Source organism: Agelaius tricolor, unplaced genomic scaffold, assembly GCF_023055355.1.
Source record: "Agelaius tricolor isolate 1412-34295 unplaced genomic scaffold, bAgeTri1.0.p SCAF_19, whole genome shotgun sequence".
NCBI classification, from domain to species: Eukaryota; Metazoa; Chordata; class Aves; order Passeriformes; family Icteridae; genus Agelaius; species Agelaius tricolor.
Genome location: NW_027269279.1, coordinates 1,832,218 through 1,849,486, shown reverse-complemented (window position 1 = coordinate 1,849,486; position 17,269 = coordinate 1,832,218).

Below are 17,269 nucleotides of genomic sequence, written 5' to 3'. Positions count from 1 at the left end.
AACCTCTAAACAGTCCCTCAGCTCCTCCATCTTCAAGCTGCTGGCCCCGGTTTATGAGCTCACAGACACGACACCTCCATGTCTGATTTCCCTCTTCCCTCCCCTCCGAGGTGAAATCCAAACCCCAAATGTGAACCGGACCTGATGGGGTTGGGTTGGTTTTTTTTCTTTTTTTGTTGTTTTTTTTTTAGCTCTTTTGTTGAGGTCTGTTCCATAGAAACCAGAGCAGCAGCTTGGAGCACCAAGGGAAAATCCTCCCAGTTCCATGAGGGGGATTCTGAAAGAGGGAGAGGGGTTTTTGTATGGGCTGATTGTGGCAGGACAAGGGGAGATGGATTTAAACTTTTTTTGGGATTTTGGGAAGGAATTCCTGGCTGGGAGGGTGGGCAGGCCCTGGCACAGGTGCCCAGAGCAGCTGTGGCTGCCCCTGGATCCCTGGCAGTGCCCAAGGCTGGGTTGGACAGGGCTTGGAGCAGCCTGGGACAGTGGAAGGTGTCCCTGCCATGGCAGGGGTGGCACTGGATGGGATTTAAGTCATTTCCAACCTGAACTATTTTGGGATTCTGTGACCCTGGAGCTGCTTCCAGCATTTCCCTGTGACACCCGTGGGAACGGCATCACAGGATGGAGCTGAGACCAGAACGGTTTGGGTGGGAAGGGGCTTAAAGATTGCCCTGATGCACCCCAGGGACTCCTTCCACCATCCCAGGCTGCTCCAAAGCCCGTCCAGCCTGGCCTGGGAGACTCCAGGGATCCAGGGGCAGCCACAGCTGCTCTGGGCACTCCATTCCCATTCCCTGAATCCATTCAGCCCCCAAGAGGGGTTTAAGCCCAGCTCACAGAGCTGCACTTTCCCTGCAACAATCCCACCTGCTTGCCTAAGGTGTGAGCTGGGCTCTTTATTTTCTTTTCAGGCTTCCACCCACCGCCAAAAAAAAAAGGGGCAAAACCCAGAAAAAAAAAAAAAAAAAGTAGTTATTAGGTAAGGTAAAAGCAAACTTTACCTTTCATTCCTGCTTTTATTGGTTACTGGAAAATAAGTTTTACAAACTATCTCTTGCAGAGGACTTGTTTGCAGCTAGTTTATATAGTAGCTTTTGTTCACATAAAAATTTAGAAAGCTCCTTTCCTCTTCTCCTTTCCCCCCCACCCCCTGCAATCCATAAGGGAGGAATTACAGTGTGAAATATATCCAGCACTAGCAGGGCTGTGTTGTGAAGCTAAAATGAACACAGTAAATTCTGAGAAGGAATTTGTTTAACCTATAACCTTAAAGTAATAAGTGGAGTGCTAAATGTTTTGGCTCACACTGATATATTTTTATAACACTTGGCAAGGCAGCTCGGAGGCTGAGGGGAGAACTGGAGTGCTGCAGAACAGTTCCCTGCTCCTCCAGCCCCGAATCCCAGCTGGGCACCCACCCCAAAATCCGTGTGGGTCCCCGTCAGCCCAGCCCCATCCCAGCGTTTTCTTGTCACCTGCAGGGATCTGACAGCGGATGTGGCCCTTGGGGACAGGGTTTAGGGGCAGAACACTTGGACTCGGTGATCCTTTCCAGCCCAAATTCCATGATTTCCAACCCAAATTCAACCCCAAAAATCCCGTGTGGAACAGGGATGTGCCAGCCGTGGATCCGGAGCGCGGTGGGGCACACGTGGATCCACCCAGGGCATCCCCTGCTGCTCTTTTCCAGCTGCATTGGCCGAATTTGCATTTTTAATGGAATTGGGGTCCCTGCGGAGCTGGGTGGGACCACGGGCACCGCTGGGAGCGAGCATCGCCCTCCTCTGCCTCTCCCGGAGGCTGAAGGGCACCGCCGGGCACGGGCCTGGCTTTCCCCATCCTCACCCCCGGGCTGGCCCCGGGCAGGGGGAGCCCGGGAAGCACCGGGGAGGGTGGGCAGGGCTGGGAGGGGAGCAGGGCAGGGCAGGAGGGAGGCGAGCAGAGCAGGAAAGCTGGGATGTGGAGCAGGACTGGGATGTGGAGCGGGATTGGGATGGGGAACAGCAGGACCAGGATAGGGAGCAAGATTGGGATGGGGAGCGGCCCGACTGGGATGAGGAGCAGGATCCATCCCATCCCATCCCATGAATCCCATCCCATTATCCCTTCCCATTATCCCATTATCCCATGCCTGGCCAGGCTCCAGGGCTGTCTCTCCTGGATCCCCTGGGGTTCTTTGCCTGCAAACCCACACAGGTTAAAGCAAATCATTCTTTCTTTTCTTTCTTTCCTTTCCTTTCTTTCTTTCTTTCTTTCTTTCTTTCTTTCTTTCTTTCTTTCTTTCTTTCTTTCTTTCTTTCTTTCTTTCTTTCTTTCTTTCCTTCTTTCCTTCTTTCCTTCTTTCCTTCTTTCCTTATTTCCTTCCTTCTTTCCTTCTTTCCTTCTTTCCTTCTTTCTTTCCACACAACGTCACTCTTGTTGCCTCCCAGGCCAAGGTGATATTTTTCCTGGGAAGAGCCCAAGAGCTGGATTGCAGAGCCCTGCTGAAGGTGCTGCTGATCCTTCAGGGCAGGGCTTGCAGGGAGCTGAGGGGCTGCAGCCCCAAACCCCCATTCCTGAGGATCTGTAAGGTGGGGAATGAGGGGTGTCCATGAGGGGAATGAGGGGTGTCCCTGTGGGGAATGAGGGGTGTCCATGTGGGGAATGAGGGGTGTCCATGTGGGGAATGAGGGGTGTCCCTGTGGGAATGAGGGGTGTCCCTGTGGGGAATGAGGGGTGTCCCTGTGGGAATGAGGGGTGTCCATGTGGGAATGAGGGGTGTCCATGTGGGGAATGAGGGGTGTCCCTGTGGGGAATGAGGGGTGTCCATGTGAGGAGTGAGGGGTGTCCATGTGGGGAATGAGGGGTGTCCCTGTGGGTAATGAGGGGTGTCCATGAGGGAATGAGGGGTGTCCCTGTGGGGAACACCCCAGCCCTGAGGGCAGGCTGGGTGCTGAGCAGGGCTCTGGGGAGGAGATGGGAGTGAGGATTTTGGGGGGATTCCAGGGGAGCCTCCCCAGCCCTCCCAGCAAGGGGGTCTCACCTGTGAGCCCTGGTGGAACACAAAGTGTCTGCCCTCAGCCTGGGGCAGGGCAGGTCCCCCCAGGCACTGCCTGAATTTGGGAAGGCAGCACCTGGCAGGGGCTTTCCCCGAGTGCTCAGGCTGGATTTGTGCAGTGACACCCTCAGCCCTGAGCATCCATTCCTCTCGTCCTCCTGGGATGCTCTTGGGAATTAGGAAGCCTCAAAATTCTGTGTTTAAAGATGGGGAAACTGAGTCAGGGGACTTTTTAGTGACTCTCTCCTTGTGGGAAGCCCAGGGCAGGTCAGGACAATGTGAGGAGCTTCACCCATCTCTGTCACCCTCCAAAGCTCCTGGGAGACCAGGGAGGATCCATCCTGGCACTCCACGATCCCTGTGGGTCCCTCCCAGCTCAGGACATTCCAGGATCCTCTGAAATGGGGCATTTTCCCTCCCAGGAAATCAGGGAGCAGCAACAGCAGGAATGTGTCACCCCCCTCCCTCCTCCTCCTCCTCCTCCTCCTCCTCCTCCTCCTCACCCCCCTCTTTCATTTTTTTCCACTTTTAATTTGGCATTATTAATCTCGGGGGGGAAGGGGGTATAAATAACCTCCCTCCCCTTTCCCTGCCTCCCCTCCCAGATCATTTCCCGTGGATTAATATTTGCTAGCTCGTTTGCACAGTAGCCTGTGGATTTTCAGCCTCGATGTTGACTGGCCGAGAAATTACAGGGGCTTTGCCCTGGCACAAAGCAAACAGTGTGTGCTGTAATCAGACTCAACACCTCGGCTCGCAGTGAAAAGAGATATTATGTGGCTCTAATTTCCATGCAGGATTAGGTGTTTGTCTTGTAAAGCCTTCAGGTGGGGGAGCCAGGGGGGAATTTTGGGAGATGGGGCTGCAGGAGCCGGGAACTGGCAGCTCTGAAGAGCCCTCACGGCTCCTGGGGGCTGCAGGGACCCTGCTCCTGTTCCTGGATCCCCACAGCAGATGCCCATCCAAACCCCAGGGTTTCCTGCTCATCTTGTTCTGGGGTGAACCCAGAGCCCCAGGGTGGCACGAGGCCACCCCGAGCCACACCAGGAGAGGGATCTTGGGTCAAGGGGAAAAGCCAGGATAGGTGAGGTGACACCGGCCAGAGCCACGTCCCAAAAATGCCTCTTTGCCCTCCAGGGCTGCTCTGGAGGGGTTTATGGCCAGGCTGGGGAGGTGTGAAGGGACAGCAGCACAGTCTGAGTTTCCTCCTGAATCGGTTCCTTGTTCTCGGGAGGCTGGAGAGGGCCCAGCCCTGGCTGGCCTGGGATGCCAGGAGCCACTGGAAAAACCACCAGAGGCTGGGAATGTCCAGCCACAAGGAGACTCTGGGGTGGCAGCAGGGCCCAGCCAGGGCCAGGGATGGAAACCACCCAGAACCCAGCTGGGAGCTGGGGCTGCCCAGAAGTGTTTGCTGCTGTCAGAGATCTCATGGAAAAATGATGGATTCGGCAGCTCTGCAGGGAGGCAGGGGCAGAGCTGCTGTTCTGGCAGAGAAATCCCTCTTGGCTCAGCACACACACAACCTGGAGGTGCCTCACAGCCTGCACGGTGCCATCCCAGCCCTGGCTCTAGGAATGCCAGGAGTTTTCCCTGGAATTGGCCAAGCAGCTCCAAGCAGCCATCCGGACTCTCAGCAAGAATCCCCCGGGGCCGGTTGGTGCCCACGCAGGGCTGTGGGGTCCTGGGCAGCCTGGCAGGGCTGGAGGAGCAGCCCTGCAGAGGAAGGAGCAGGGTCCAGGCTGGCAGGAGCCGGGAATGGGATGGAGGAGGCCGGGATGGCTGCCAGGAGCGCCGGGCGCCTGGCACAGAGAGCTCCTGGAGCCACCCTGGCTGCCCAACCTGCGTTTAGGGGCAGGGAGCAGGGCCCCCCTCGACCCTCAGGCATCCCTGGCTTTTCCAGCCCCATCCCCGGGCAGAGAATTCCCTGGGCATGGAGGGTGGGGGGCAGCGAGGAGCCCCCCCTGGCACCTCCCCATCCTCGCTGCCCCCGGAGTGAGTCACGGCTGATTTTTGGGAATGTTTTTGCAGTGGCATCCAGGAGCAGGCAGGATCCTGCCTGGAATGTTCAGGGAGCTCTGCCACGGGCACATTCTTCCATGGAGTCATTCGGGTGGCAGCGCTGGCTCTGCTCAGGATGGGCTGCAGCAGGGCCCGGGGTTTTTCCTTCTCTCTGCAGGAGATTCACCTCAGATGTGGATTCTGTGGGTTCGGTGGGTTCTGTGGATTCTGTGGATTCTGTGAATATTGGACACCAAATGTTCCACAGGAGATCTGAGGTGACAGGGCTCGGGGTCAATGTCACCCAAGAGAAAAAGGGTGGGAGAAAGGAAGAATTTGGGAAAATCCTAATGGCTCTACACTCTGAAAAATTGGGGTGTGAGGTCAATATTCCAACATTTATCCCCAGCTGAGTGCAAGTTTTGGGGCTGGATAAATGACTTCCAAAGGTCTCTTCCAACCCAAACATTTGGATTCTGTGGCTCAGCCCCCTGGGATCTGCTCTCTTCCCAAGCATCCATCCCTTTTTCCTTCCCTGTCCCTTCAGAGCTGTGTCCCTGCCTTCCCACTGCAGCCCACCCCACAGAAATCCAGTGACAATTAACATGAAATGTTTGTCCCAGGAAGAAGAAAAGGGCTGTGCCTTGGCTGGGGAATGAGGAGCCACCTCCCAGCTCGGTGCCAGCCGGGATTTCTGGCACAGAGCAGGGACAGAGAGGACATCCAGGCCTTGGTGGCCCTGGAGCAACCCAGCCCAGCGGGTTTTCCCCTCAGCCTGAGTGGGAAAACTCTTCCCAGCAAAGCAGGGAGAGGTTTATTACCCTGGCAGGACCTGGCAGTGGAGACTGGCAGCACAGCACAGAATCCGAGCCCAGGGTAAGAATTCCAAGTCCCTGGGGATAAGGAGATGAAATAAAAGGGTTGTGCCCACCTCCTGTCCACAGGGAGGAGCAGGAGCTTCAAAGGCTGCTCCGACCAAGCTCTCCGTCCCCGTCCCTCAAATCCCACATCCCAAAATCCCTCATGGCCCAGCCGGGACGTGGATACCCCCAGGAGAGCTGGAAAACAATTCCAGCATCTCTGCACCCAGCCAAGGATGCAAATCCCGGCCCCTCTCCTTTGCATCTCATCTGCATCTCATCTGCATTGTCCTCCTGCTCTGGGATGGGCTGGGGGAGAGCAGGAATGGGGGGGAACTGCCTGCTGGGGGTGGGAATGGGGAATGGGGAATGGGGAATGGGGAATGGGGAATGTAAATGGGAATGGGGAATGGGGAATGGGGAATGGGAGTGGGAATGGGGATGGGAATGGGAACAGGAATGGGGAATGTAAATGGGAATGGGAAATGGGGAAAGGGAGTGGGAATGGGGAATGGGGAATGAGGAAAGGGAATGGGAAGGGGAATGAGAATGGGAATGGGAATGGGAATAGGAATGGGGGGTGGCCCATTACCCAGGTAAAATGAGGATTATTTACCCAGCATTTCCCTTGCAAATCAGGAGTTGCTGCCCCCGCCGGGCTCTGCTCCCTGCTCTGCCCAGAGAACAGCCAGCTCGGGCCAAATCTTCTGCTTTTTGGCAATAAAACACCAAAAATGGAGCTGGTCATTCCCTCTGGGATGCTCCAGGGCTGAGCCAGGGTTGCATTTTCTTCCTACAGCAAAGGTAACTCCACATCCCCCACGGGCTCTGCTGAGCAGGGAGTTACAGCCACAGGAGTGGGGTGGTTTTTGGCAATTAACAGTGGTCATAATTATTATTCTGGTTATTTGCAAGCAGAGCACCTGTCCTGTGTCGTAGAACAGCACTTTCCAACTGTGGGAAATAGATTTGTGGCGAACTTTTGGACTTTTAGTTTGGAAATAGTTAACTTCTGGTTGTGATGGTGTGAATTATAACATCTGCATTGTCTCACCCTTCACATGAGACTGAAAATGGAATAAAAGTTTTTAAAACGCCTCTCAGTTTCCCCATCTCTGGGTCAAAAAAAGACATAATCCAACACCCAACAGCCTTGGAATTCCCTGCAGCACGGCCAGGGTGTCAGCAGGGTGGGTTCCCCCATTCCCAAGGCAATTCCCTTGATTGGATCTGGCTCCAGGAGACCCAAAGGGGTCTCACGCAGTGGAATCTCCACCAGGAGAGCCCTGGGCCTGTCCCCAGCACAGCCAGACCTGGAGGTGTGGGTTCCACGTGGGAATGGGAGCCTGGGCCATGGAGTTGGGGCTGATTTGGAATTCCAGGTGCCTGCAGAGGGCTGGGATTTGGGTGAGAAAGGTTTGGTGGGAGAAATCCCAGGGCAAATCCTCCCTTCATTTCCCAGTCTCCAAACCTGCAGCATCTCTCTGGACACTGGGAATGGGATTGGGATTGCAGAGGGGTCACAGGAGCTGAGCCTGGCCCAGGAGCATCCAAAGCCTCTGGAGCACTGAGAGATTTATTCCAGCACCTCCTGCTGAAACCATCCCTGAAATTAAACTACAGCCCTCATTAGGAACTGACCTCCACAATTTTCCCACTGGTGCCAATCCTGCTGGAGATTTTTGGGATGAGCAGTGCCCAGCTTGCCAAGGTCCTGCAGAGCAGATGGAAGCTTGGAAATGTGACCCAGAGCTGCCTCCTGTCCCTGTCCTTTGGGATCCAGGGGACAATGGGACAATGTTTTGCTGGGAATTCCGTGTCCCTGAGCATGGTGCTCCCAAGAAAAATGGGAGTGCAAGGGCTGCCCTGGCTCCTCTGGGAGTGCCAACAAGAATGGGAATTGTTGGCCATGGGCGTGGTGGGGCCCAGCTCTGAGCCTGCCAGGCTTGGAATTCTGCCCCAAACGTCCACATGGCCTCAATAATGATCCCATTCCCCTGTTCCCTCCCTTCCCCACAGCCTCACCAGGGCTGGGGGGCTCCTCTGCTGCCACAGACAGAGCCTCACCCTGCCCAGGAGGCTCTGGTGACACCACCTGCAGTGTGGGCCCATCCCATGGGAGAGCCAGCTGGAATATCTGCCCATGGAAATTGGGATAATTCCTTCTGGCACCTGGTGCTTTGCTTGACACAGTGGTGATGGAGCCAAGGTTGGAATCCAAGGCCTTGGAGGTGTTTTTCAGCCCAAAAGATCCTGTGATTCCAAATGATGCAGCTCCAAACCCAAATGGTTCTGGTGACACCACCTGCAGTGAGGGCCCATGCCACGGGAGGGCCAGCTGGAATATTTGCCTATGGAAATTGGGACAATTCCTTCTGGCACGTGCTGTGGTTCAGCTGGCACTGTGGTGATGGATCACAGCTTGGGTTTGATGGCCTTGGAGGTGTTTTCCAGCCTAAATGATCTCGTGATTCCATCAGGACGCAACAGGAAATCCGGGAAACCACGAGGAGCTTTCCTTGAGCTCTCAGTGCTGGATGTGGGATGGGGATGGGTGAAACACCCCAGATCAGGTTCTGGATGTGGGATGGGGATGGATCAGGTTCTAGATGTGGAATGGGGATGGATGAAACTCCCCCAGATCAGGTTCTGGATGTGGGATGGGGATGGATCAGGTGCTGGATGTGGGATGGGATGGATGAACCCCCCCAGATCAGGTTCTGGATGTGGAATGGGGATGGATGAAACACCCCAGATCAGGTTCCGGATGTGGGATGGGGATGGATCAGGTTCTGGATGTGGGATGGGGATGGATCAGGTTCTGGATGTGGGATGGGATGGGTGAAACCCCCCCAGATCAGGTTCCGGATGTGGGATGGGGATGGATCAGGTTCTGGATGTGGGATGGGATGGATGAACCCCCCCAGATCAGGTTCTGACCCCAGGCAGCAGTGCTGGAACAGAATAACGTTTTTCCACAGCATTTTTCCAGCACAGCACTGGTCTCCAAGGAGCAGAGCCCTCATTCCCAGCCCTTCAGGTGCAGGGCCGAGCTGGGGGAATTGACTTTTGTCTGGCTCTGAGTGGGGCTGCTCCTGCTGCAGCTGGGAGGGGATTTCCCGTCAGCTGCTGGAAAAAAAAAACAAAACAAAAAACAACAAAAAAAAAAACCACCACCCCTCCTGCACGGAGGGAGCTGATATTCCATGAATAAATTGAAGTGGCCAAGTCGTGTTTTGTGTGGAAAGCTCGGTTCCCTGCCGGGGATCCGGCTCCTCGGGACTTTGGGGATATAAATAACTTCACAGGCTCCCTCTCCAAATAAAAGCAACGTTCAGTTATTTGATTTTTTTCCCCCCCCTTTTTTTTTAATTTTATGCAAATGATCTTCTGTTCTGTGTTATTATGTAAACGAGCCAACTGAAATGGTAATGAGGGAACCCAAAGTATGCATATATTAACTGCTGCTATGGAGCTTTACACCTCCAGAAATGGCACCAAATCCCATGGCCAGGGGAGGCACAGGTGTCCCCAGGGGGAAGATTTTCCTCCAGGATTTGGCTTTTGCTGCAATCCTGCAGGGAACAGCCAAGCATTGGATCCAGCACTGCAATTCCAGTGTGGGAAAAGGGGTGGAATTCTGGAATTCTGTTAGCACGGGTCTGGGCAGCAGCAGATCACATCCCACCTCCCCTGCTCCAATAAATCAGAGCCAGCACTATCAGATTTCCCTGAGCCTTGGGAATTATTCTCTCCAAATATTCCATTGCAACAGGAAATCCATGGGGAAACCACTCCAGGGTTGGGAGAAAGGATCATTCCCAAGCTCAGGTGATCCCAGGTGGGATGAGACACACCAAGAGCAGCTTTAAGGGAGAGGCAAAGCCCATTTCCAAAGGTCAGGGGGTCTCCAGTGAAATCCATGGCAAAACTCACTGGTTTTAAAGGAATTAAAACATTTCTCCTTCCCTGCTGCTCCACAGGATAGACCTGAAATGATGGAAAAACACCCTGAGGACAAGAACTCAAAAATATCTTAATTTTCTACCTTCTTCAAGAGGTCAACATCACCAATTTCCCACCTTTCCAAAACTCCCTGAGAGCTGAAGCTCAGCCCACAGAGCAGGGATGCCTCAAATCCCCCCAAATCCTGTGTCCAGCCAGGTCTGAGGCAATCCCAGGGACTTTTCCCAAAAAGGTGAAGCAGGTGTTGGGCACAGAGCTGACAGGGGAGGCTGGGCTGGAGGAACCTTGGCCAAAATTCACCTCCTGGTGCCTGAGCTTGGGAACATTCAGCTCCAAACAACCTGGGACACAATCCCATGGACCCAGCTGTGCCCAGTTTGTGGGACTGGGATCCTTCTGCAGGCAGTGGGAGCCTCCTCCTCCATCCCAGGCGTGTGGAAGGGAAATACCTGCAGCTCCTGGCTGATAATTAAATAAGAACCAGCAAATAATGGATAATTTGTTATAGGGAAATCTCCCCTGAGTGCCTTGGCCTGATCCAAGAGCTCAGATCCAAGAGCCTGTGGAAGCTTTCCCTGAGCTGGCTGGGTTTGGAACAAGCCCGTGGTGGTAATAAAAACAAATCCCTGTAATTAGGGAAAAGGGAAAATCCAAAGGATGCTGCTGGAGCCATTTCAGGCTGGAAATCTGTGTCCTGAGGTTTGGGCTGGGAGCTCAGGACAGCCCAGGAGCTCCTGGGAGGTGGGGAATGGCAATGCCCAGGAAAGCTGGGGTGGGACGGGGGCACGGCCCCATTTGGGATGGGGCTGTTCCCATTCCCAGGAAAGGGATGGGTGGGATGAGGGCACAGCCCCGTTTGGGATCGGGCTGTTCCCATTCCCAGGACAGCTGGGGTGGGATGGGGGCACAGCCCCATTTGGGATCGGGCTGTTCCCATTCCCAGGAAAGCTGGGGTGGGATGGGGGCACAGCCCCAGTTGGGATCTGGGTGTTCCCATTCCCAGGAAAGGGATGGGTGGGATGGGGGCACAGCCCCGTTTGGGATCGGGTTCCCAGGAAAGCTGGGGTGGGATGAGGGCACAGCCCCGTTTGGGATTGGGCTGTTCCCATTCCCAGGAAAGCTGGGGTGGGATGGGGGCACAGCCCCATTTGGGATCGGGCTGTTCCCATTCCCAGGAAAGGGATGGGTGGGATGGGGGCACAGCCCCATTTGGGATCGGGCTGTTCCCATTCCCAGGAAAGGGATGGGTGGGATGGGGGCACAGCCCCGTTTGGGATCTGGGTGTTCCCATTCCCAGGAAAGCTGGGGTGGGATGGGGGCACAGCCCTGTTTGGGATGGGGCTGTTCCCATTCCCAGGAAAGCTGGGGTGGGATGGGGGCACAGCCCCGTTTGGGATGGGGCTGTTCCCATTCCCAGACTCTGCCTGGCGCTCCCCAAGGCTGCTCCAGCTGCTCCCCAGGCCAACCCTTCCCTCCTGCAGGACAGTCCTGGCCAGGCTCCTTCACCACCCCAAAGCCCAGCAGCACTTCCACAGCCTTGCCTTCAGTGGATGCTCCCAGAGATTTAGAAATTGAATCCCTGAAAAGACCCAAAAATCAGGACTTGTTCTGATTTTAATGTATTTTTCCCAAAGATTTGGAAATGTATCCCTGGAAAAACCCCAAACTCAGGATTTTTCACTCACAAGCCAGATATTAAAATATATTTACAAGTCATTAAACATATAAATAAATTTAGAGAAATGAATTTATAAGGATATATAAATATATTAAATATTTGTAAATATATTAATATATCAAGATATGTGGATATATATTTAAAATATTAATAAATAAAAATAAATAAATTGATATCTAAAATATTGGAGCACAAATGGCACTAGATATATAGAACAAATATACATTAATATATAAAATATATATGAAATATAAGTGTATATAAATATATTAAATATATTTGATATAACATTTTTTTCTTCTTTCACACTGTGAAGGAGCTAAAGGAAGAAAAAACTCCAGTGGAACCAGCTACCTTCCCACTTTATTTAATTTTATATTTAATTTTATATTTTATTTTCTATTTTATTTTCTATTTTATTTTCTATTTTATTTTCTATTTTATTTTCTATTTTCTAGTCTATTCTATTCAATTCTATTCTGTTTTATTTGTGTTTGCCACACATCCCTTCCCTCTCTGAATGAAGAGTGCCACTCCTCAAATATTATTGCAGCATTTTATTGAAATAGTTTTGTTTCATTGAATATTCAGTTAAACAAACATTTTATTTCACTCTCATTGCTGTATCCTACTGAGAGTGGCATTTTTGGTATTATTTATCTATCTATTTATTTATTTGTTTGTTTGTTTGTTTTACTTATATTTTAATTTTTTTTTTTTTTTTGGCATTTAGGTCCCAGCCCCAGTTTGCTTTTCCCTTTCCTCCTTCCCAACAAGGTTTTGGGTTGCAGCCCATGCATCTCCAGGACACTCAAATCCTCATTTTCACAGATACTGTTAACCCCTGCTTGCCCTGCAGCTTCCAGGGGGAATGTGGCACAGAGCAGGGACAGCTCCCACTGCCCTCAGTGCTGGGTTTGGACAATCCCAAGGATGGAGCATCCCCAGCTGCTCTGGGAACCTCCCTCACTGCCAGAACCACTCCTGACATCCACTCCTAAGTGATTTTTGTTCATTTAAAGCATCACCCCACGTAGGGATGAGATTCCCTCTGCTCCCATCCATCCCAGGCAGGGAAATTTGGGATCAGAGACGGAGGAGGAGCAGACGGAGCTGTCCCTGTGCCCTCCAGCCAGGACCCCCTTAAGGGGTGGGAGGGTCCCTAAAGCCCCTGGGCTGGGAAGGACGGGGAATGGGGAATGGATTGGGATGGGAGGCAGAGCGGGATCCGCCCCAGTGCATCCCAGTGCATCCCAGTGCATCCCAGTGCATCCCAGTCCATCCCAGTGCATCCCAGTCCATCCCAGTCCATCCCAGTGCATCCCAGTGCATCCCAGTCCATCCCAGTCCATCCCAGTGCATCCCAGTCCATCCCATCTCGCTGGCAGGAGCATCCAGGGATGCTCCAGAGGAGCTGGATGAGATCAATCAGCAGGGAAAGGGAAAGGGAAAGGGAAAGGGAAAGGAAAGGAAAGGAAAGGAAAGGAAAGGAAAGGAAAGGAAAGGAAAGGAAAGGAAAGGAAAGGAAAGGAAAGGAAAGGAAAGGAAAGGAAAGGAAAGGAAAGGAAAGGAAAGGAAAGGAAAGGAAAGGAAAGGAAAGGAAAGGAAAGGAAAGGAAAGGGAAAGGGAAGGGAAGGGAAGGGAAGGGAAAAGGAAAAGGAAAAGGGAAGGGAAAAGGGAAGGAAGCTGGATCTCCATTAAAGTCCCTTTTTTCCCCCTAAAACTTCACAGCAGCTGCGCCCAGCCCTGACAGCAAAGTGCGATTCCTATTTGTTATTCCTTTTAACAACCAAGCCCATTCCTCATGGGAATCACACCTACCCAGCGGGCCGGGCTTGTACTCCTGCCTTTTCCCCTCCCTTGTGTGTGTGTGTCTGTGTGTGTGTGGGTTTTATTTAACCTCCACACCACCACCACCACCACCAACAACAGCAGCGCGGCTGAGGGATGCGAGCGCGAGGTGTCCCAGGCACTTCCTAGCGACCGATGATTCCACTTGGCTGCTTCTCCTTGGGCTGCATCCTCCTCCCGGCCTGGGGCTGGGCAAGCAGCGCTCACTGCCCCAGCCCCGGCGTTTCCACCACCACGGGGGCTCCGGCAGCTGCGCGGGGCTTCGCCGGCTCGTTGGGAACGGGGAAAGCCAAAAAAAAAAAAAAAAGAAAAGAAAAAAAAGAAATAAAAAGAAAGAAAGAAGCAGGAGAAGTTTATTCCTTCTTTTTTCCTCGTGCTAAATGAAGCTCCTTCTGGCAAGTCTAAATATTTACAGCCGGTCCTCAACACACACACACACACACAGAGAGAGAGAGAGAGAGCAAAATTAATAAAACCACGCACGGAGCGAGATTCTGCTTCCCCAATTATTTTGAAGTTGAAATCCAAACCCCCCCCGCCCAACCTCTAAAAAAAAAAAAAAAAAAGAGAGAAAATAAAAAAAAAAATCCCAACTTTGTTTGCGCATTCTTATTGGCAGCACAATGCCAACAATGGCTAAATAGACAGCAGAATAAATAGCCCCACAATGCCGACAGAAAGGCCTTTCTGGTACTGCATACAAAATATAAACTGTGCCATGCCATTATTATTCTGGAGCCCTTGCTGCAACAGTGCAGTTGAAATTCCACCCCCAATGTGCACCTAATCAGCCATTCAGAGCCCCTTAATGACTTGTCAGTTCTTTGCCCTGCCATTTTCTGTCCAATTAATTCTTTTATTGTGCACCGGATAAAGGAAGACAAAGGCCTTCCATGCAATAATGAATCATTAAAATTCAGCAGCTCCTCTCTTGTGCTCTTGGCTCCTCACCAGCAATTCAGGCTGCTGTGCATTCGTTATGTGTGTGGTGGTTAAAATTCACTCTACCTCAAACAAGACCTTTCCAAATGTTTAACCCTTTCCCAGCCCCACTCTGGGAATTTTGACGCGCACCAGGAAAAAAAAAATAAAAATTGAGGAAAAGAGGAGGAGGGAGATGAGAGAGGGGAGGAGAGAGGCAGGCAGAGGTGTTTTGGGTGAATGTTTTAATGTCACTCTGACAGTCCCAATATTGCCTGAGCCACAAACAGGGACAGGGAGCCAAGGGCAGCGGGGAGGAGAGAGAGGAGGGGACACGGAGAGGGGTGGGATGGGATAATGGGATGGGATGGGATGGGATGGGATAATGGGATGGGGTGGGATGGGATGGGATGGGATGGGATGGGATGGGATAATGGGATGGGATGGGATGGGATGGGATGGGATAATGGGATGGGATGGGATAATGGGATGGGGTGGGATGGGATGGGATGGGATGGGGGTGAGATTCCATGCTGGGATGAGTGTGAGGTGCTGGGATGGCTGTGATGTTCTAGGGTGGGATCTGTGTGATGTTCTGGGGTGGGATCTGTGTGATGTTCTAGGGTGGGATCTGTGTGATGTTCTGGGGTGGGATCTGTGTGATGTTCTGGGGTGGGATCTGTGGGATGTTCTATAGGGTCTGTGTGATGTTCTATAGGGTCTGTGGGATGTTCTGGGATGGGATCTGTGGGATGTTCTGTAGGGTCTGTGTGATGTTCTAGGGTGGGATCTGTGGGATGTTCTATAGGGTCTGTGGGATGTTCTGTAGGGTCTGTGTGATATTCTGGGATGGGATCTGTGTGATGCTCTGGGATGGGATCTGTGGGATGTTCTATAGGGTCTGTGTGATGTTCTATAGGGTCTGTGGGATGTTCTGGGATGGGATCTGTGTGATGCTCTGGGATGGGATCTGTGTGATGTTCTGGGGTGGGATCTGTGGGATGTTCTATAGGGTCTGTGTGATGTTCTATAGGGTCTGTGGGATGTTCTGGGATGGGATCTGTGTGATGCTCTGGGATGGGATGGGATTTGTGGGAGGTTTTGGGATGGGGTGGCTGTGATGTGCCGTGCTGGGACAGGTGTGTGGCTCCTCCTGGACCTCCCCTCCCACCCCAGCAGTGCCTTTGCCTCAGTTTCCCCAAACCAGCCCAGCCCCAGAGTGGGTTCAAAGCACAGAGGGAACCCCTCCTATTCTGGATTAGGAGCAGCTTGGGTTTCACCCCTAATTGTTTACAATAAACTGAAAGAAGAGGCTTTTAACCCTGACTCAGTGTGTCCAACTGGCTTTTTTTCACCCAGGCTGCCCTAAATCAGGTCAGCCCCGAGCCTGCAGTTAAGCCAGTGACACACTGGGCCTGCCTGAGCTCTGGGGCCATATGGGAGCACTTTAATGGGGGTCAGCAGCGATGCTGGCGGCGCTTTCAAGCCTGGCAAGGGCAGAGCTGTGATTCCAGCTGCAGCCACCCCCTTCATCCCAACTTTTCCTGGGAAAAAGGCCCCGTGTTGGTGGCAGCAGCCACCCCACAGTGTCCCAGCCCTCTGTGGTGCTGGGCTGCAGCAGAAGCTGGGCTTGGTTTGGCGCCTGAGCTCTGCTCAAATGGAGTTTCCCCATGCACACAGCGTGGCTTTGTGGATAAAAACGATGCCTGGAATATCATAAACTCCCTTCCCACCTCATTCTCTTCCTTGCATGGAACCTCTGCGAGTGCTCTGTGACAGGAGCCCCACACTGACAGCCACCCTGAGGGCTCCCATTCCCAAAATCCCCCCAGCAGCACCCCCTGCACCCCAGCCCAGGGCAGGGGTTGCCCTGCAGCCTCCCAGCAGGGCGGGCTGGGCTGCAGGGCAGCAGGGAGTGAAGCAATTTGGAATGAACCCCATTGGCTGTGGTTTGGGTTTATCTCCGGGGAGATTATTTTTAGCTCCTGCTGACTCATTTTGGGAAATGGCTTCCCCTCCCCAAGCCTCAGCCTGGTGCCATCCCCAAATTCCTGCCTGGAAATGGGCTGGGAATGGGTTGGGAATGGCACTGCCCTGGCTCAGCTGGCGCTGCTGGAGAGGGGATGGATCCAGGGCTGGATGGGCTCTCCCAGCATCCTGGGATCCTCTGCAGGCTCCCCTCACTGTGTCCATGGGGAGAACTCCCAAAAAACCTGGAGGAGCCCCTGCAGGGTCTCTGAGGAGGAGCGGGGCAGTGCTGAGGCCGTGGCATTGTTGTCTCCTGGAGTTTTTCCATGTGTCCCTCATGGACAGCCAGGAATTGATGTGAAATTCCCTCCTCCCACCCCCTCAAAGGGGCTTGGGAGCCCTTGGTCAGTTCGTGTTTAGGAATTTGCCCTCAGGGCCCTCAATCCAAACTCAGGGCCCTGAAGGCTTTTCCAGCAGCGTTGGAGTTTCCTTAAAGGTTCCCAAAGGGAAGCTCAGCCCAGCTCTGTGGGGACAGGGCTGGGGTCACTGCAGTGCCACCTCCTCAGGTGGCCACCAAAACCCTCCCATGGTGACCAAAACCTTCCCATGGCCACCAAAACCCTCCCGTAGCCACCAAAACCTTTCCATGGCCACCAAAACCTTCCTATGGCCACAAAACCTCTCCTATGGCCACCAAAAGCCTCTCATGGCCACCAAAACCTTCCCATGACCACCAAAACCCACCCATGGCCACCAAAAGCCTCCCATGGCCACCAAAACCCACCCATGGCCACCAAAAGCCTCCCATGGCCACCAAAACCTTCCCATGGTGACCAAAACCCCCCCATGGCCACCAAAACCCTCCCATGACCACCAAAACCTTCTCATGGTCACCAAAATCTTCCCATAGCCACCAAAACACTCCCATGGCCACCAAAAGCCTCCCATGGCCACCACAATCTTCCCATGGCCACCAAAACCCACCCA